Source organism: Lycium barbarum, chromosome 1 (genome assembly GCF_019175385.1).
Source record: "Lycium barbarum isolate Lr01 chromosome 1, ASM1917538v2, whole genome shotgun sequence".
Taxonomy (NCBI): Eukaryota; Viridiplantae; Streptophyta; class Magnoliopsida; order Solanales; family Solanaceae; genus Lycium; species Lycium barbarum.
In genome coordinates this window covers 96,874,901-96,879,258 of record NC_083337.1, presented here as the reverse complement: position 1 = coordinate 96,879,258, position 4,358 = coordinate 96,874,901, and the positions used below count along the sequence as shown (strand labels likewise).

The window sequence follows — 4,358 nt, the reverse complement described above, 5'->3', positions numbered from 1 at the left end:
ATTTCTTGCCAACTTCCCAGGGGGTCAGCCATCATGAAATTGCTCCCACCTGAGCACGCTTAACCCAAAAGTTTCACTGAAACTCGGTGCCTTAATGCCGATATTTTCGCGTCCGCTTCTTCACATGACCTTTATTACATGTTTTGGAGCGAGTCGAGGTTTCACAGGCTCCCAGGCACTTTCGTAACGCGTCCTTCTTTCACAATTACGGTTTTACCCTTTTGGTTACCGATGTTCATCTTCCGCCTGTGTGTATGGCTACCTCCTGTCCTGGACTTCCAGATTCCCGACGGTAGCGATCTCACCTTCGTTGCCACGCCCAAATCCATAACCTTTCTGAAACAACGCATCTCACTTATTACCTGTTTACAGTATCTTCGGCCCCCGTCTCTTCCTACTAGGCGTATCTATTCTGACAGACCTCCTTTTCCATTCTTACTTTTCCAAATCCGTACGTAGCAAGTACCGACAGTACTTCACAGAACACGCGGCTATATGACATATTCAGCCATCAGAACATCCAGTTCCAAGTAACAGAACAATTATCCAGGCTTACCTTTGTAACTTGCCATCTCGTCACTTGTCTTCTTTCGTCGCCACTAGGCGTCTGCGAAAATCGACGGTTAGTATAAGGAATCTTATTTCCTATGACTTGGCTCTATCGCACGATCTAAGACAGAAAGAAGGTCAACATTTCCTAGATGCCGCGCAGCCTCCTGTTTATAAATGTGGCCGGCTTCACACTCATAAACAGGACTCTACTGGACACGACTTTGCAGACAACCCCTTAAACCGACCTGCTCTCATACCACTTTGTCACACCCCGACTTTACTAGGGTGTGATGGGCACCCGACCCCATATCTGGAGCCGGGCGAACCCGCTGACTCTTGTTACGTATAGAAACACTTGAATCAGTAAAGAAAGAAATACATAGTAAGCTCTCCAATATTTTTTTTTTCTTTTCATAAGTAAGCTCTTACATCATGTAAGACACGTGACATAAAACATAATAGCATATCGGCTGCTGGAGCCGCTTACAGACTGACAACCCAATACCCATTGCTTTGTCTGCAAAGTCTCTAACATAGAACAGAACATCATAGCATATACTTGGACTTGGCAATTCTCCGGGACAAGTGGAGTTCGCCATCTCCGCTGGAACATCTTTAGTAAGGTCTTCTAATCATCTGGGAGTACCTGCGCGGCATGAAACGCAGCCCCCGAAGAAGAGGGGTCAGTACGAGTAATGTACTGAGTATGTAAGGTATGAATAGTGACATAATAAAGGAATATGCAGTATGAATAATAACGGAATAGACATATGGAGCTTATCTTGGAACAGAAGTAACCTGTACATATGAATGCCTTTCTGCGGATGCCATGCATGCTTAGTTTCTTTTTCAGAAAAACGGTGCTTCTTATTTACATGTACAGAAAACAGAACATTTCAGAAAAAGGTGTCCTTTATTTACATTCACAGACGCCGAGTACATCGGCTCTCCCACCCCCCTCCCCAACAGTGTCCCAACATATTATATATATATATATCACATATACAGACGCCGTATCAGGCTCTCCCATATCCCGCGTCCGGGACGAAATCCAGCTGAATCAGGTGGTGATATAACAGTGGCCCTTCCCCTTTCCCCATATACATATACATATACATATTCACATTCATATACATATGTTATACAATTGGCATGCATGAGAGCCCAAAGAAAGTCATGTGTCCATCGGAGTGACGTAAGGTCGGTGACCTCCGATTACGTTATGGAATAATCATGGTCACTTTGTCTCACCTTGAATGAACGAGTATTTTAAGGCGAGACTACCAACGGAAAATAGCCTTAAGAGAGAGCATAGAATGAAATCATGGTCAATTCATATGCTTTGAAGTCTTTTAGAAACTAGTGTCATAGCTACGGAATAAAATTAAGGTTCAAGAACTAGTATAACACTTTCATATTCACATTGGATTTTTAGCTCAAGGCTCTTAGTCGTACTTATCATAGGCATATTCTCTTTTCTGACATCATCGTTATCATTATCGTCATGGAAGTATTCTCATTGGGATAGGTACAGTACTTGTCATTTGGTAATGGAATAAGGATCGAAGGTTTCTTTTGGATTCAATTTCAAAGTTAGTCAAGCGGAACAATAAGGTAAATCCGGGAACCAGTGGGCCCACCTCGGATCAAATGAGGCGGCGTACCAAATTTACATATGTTACATGTCATGGCGTTACTTGCGAGGGTTTTAGGGTAGTCGGGTCCTATTTATGCGAGTTCTAGAGGTTTAGGAAATTCTTCCAACATTTTGCACACTTTTTAATTCAATTCTACTGAATGAAAAAAGGGAAATTTAGGCGCGGATTCCGGAGAATAAAGTTGTCCCCGAGTCTCGTATTCGACCTATTATGTCTAAGACATGCCAAAGAAGGAAGGGTGAAGCCTTACATACCTTTTCCGCTCCTTTTGCTTCTCCAAACTCAAGCTCCAAATTCACCAAAATCTACAAATTGGTCACATTTACCAAACCTTAATTAGAGCATTTAGAAGTAGGATTTTAAAGTAACATTTATCTGCCGAAATTTCGGCAGCATTTCCCCAGTAAATACATCGTCCCCAAGAATCTATCTTGGCCAATTTCAATCAACAACAATCCGGGAATTCAACCCGGCCAAACTATCAACACAATGCCAACAATCATACCAACAATTTCAATAATTTTACACAAAACACCTTCTAACATTAATAACTCGTTTCACATAATTCAACGGCGTTTTGTTTAGATTCCAACCAACTACCACAACATAATCCGAAACCTTCCAAATTAAATGAAACATCAATAACACATTTCTTACCTTTAACTTCAAGAACCACATCAACAATCCACACGTCGACGACTTCATTTCAAACTACCAAACCATCATTTTCATCATAGAATCCACATTAACAACAACTAGAATATCAAATAAAATCAATTTACCATAGCTACCAAAACAGCCCCTTAGTCGGCCACAACTACATCATGCATATTTCCATGGATTTTCATTTTTTTCATGCATTACAACAACAACCAACCTACTACATAAATTTAGTTCATTATACTTACATTCAACAATACATACAAGGCCACACATACACCATGCTCGGCTACAATTTCAACATCCATATTTTCTTATGAATTCTATTCTTTCCAACATACTACAACATACCAAACCACTCATAACACAATTAAGGAGATGAATTTTTACCTTTCCTTCACAACTTCTCAACTTAGCTAAGGTTGGAGTTTTGCACCAAAGAATAATTCTCTTGCTTCAACAATTATACCATGTTGGAGAGCATCTTTGAATTAGTAGAAATACTATGAGAAATAAAATTTTGGGGCAAGATTTTTGGTCTTCTCTTTCTCCTCCTTCTTGGCCGAATTGGCCCCTCCTCTTTCTTCTTCTTCTATATTTTTTTTTCCTTTCTCTACAACTTCTTGATTTAAAAAGATGACCTCTCCTATCTATATATATACTTGGCTTCTTCAAGCATGTGAGAAGCACATGCTCTCTTTATTCATTTTTTTTTCTTCTTCTAGAGCTTTCACCCTTTTTCTTGAATTCTCTTAAATAAAAGATGACTTACTTGTTTCATTTTAGCCACCACTTCTTTATATATACACTTAGGCCCCTTAAGTAAGAATGTGGACACTTGGCCATCCTTTGTTTCTCTAGAGAATTCCCCCTTTTTTTTTGAATTTTTCTTAGAATAAAAGATGACCTAATATCTTACCATGTACACTTTGGTCCCTCAAGAACTTTCTTGAATGCCTTGTGAAATTCCCATTTTGCCCCTCGACTTTCCTCAATATTACCATTTACCATTTTGAATTTTCTCCTTTTTGCCCTTAACCTTTCTCAATATTTCCGTCCAATAATATTCATAAATGATATTCATAACTAACTTGTGCACAAATGTTTTTTTTGAAAATGGTCTCGCCTTTAACTTTCCACGACGACTTTGAAATATCCAAACGTGCAAAATACGGGCTATAACATCCTCCCCCCCGTTTAGAACATTCGTCCTCGAATGTTCAACTGACTTTGTGGGGTCTTGTAGCACTTCGAGAGGGGGTTCCTTTATAGTTGCCCTTTCCTCCATGTCCATTCCATATATGTTATCCTACTTTCCTTACTATCAAACTCCTGGATCCTTACGTGAGTCCTCATTCCATGTCATGGGTTTCTTTTATAGCTACTCTTTCCATTATGCCCGTTCCTTATCCTTTACCTTATTTTCCTTATAATCGAACTCCTTGACCTTTCATGAGTCATTGCTCCATGTCATAGGTCTTTCTAACT

At 39.8% G+C, this 4,358-nt stretch overlaps 1 long non-coding RNA gene across 1 annotated transcript; it reads right to left on the bottom strand.

The window, feature by feature from the left end:
* Positions 1–1,013: 1,013 nt before the first annotated feature.
* Positions 1,014–3,785, bottom strand: LOC132642052 (uncharacterized). Its single transcript, XR_009583047.1, has 3 exons — positions 3,261–3,785; positions 2,465–2,515; positions 1,014–1,198 (listed from the first exon to the last, which is right to left on the bottom strand). It is a non-coding gene; the product is annotated as an uncharacterized LOC132642052 (long non-coding RNA).
* Between the last annotated feature and the right edge of the window lie 573 nt (positions 3,786–4,358).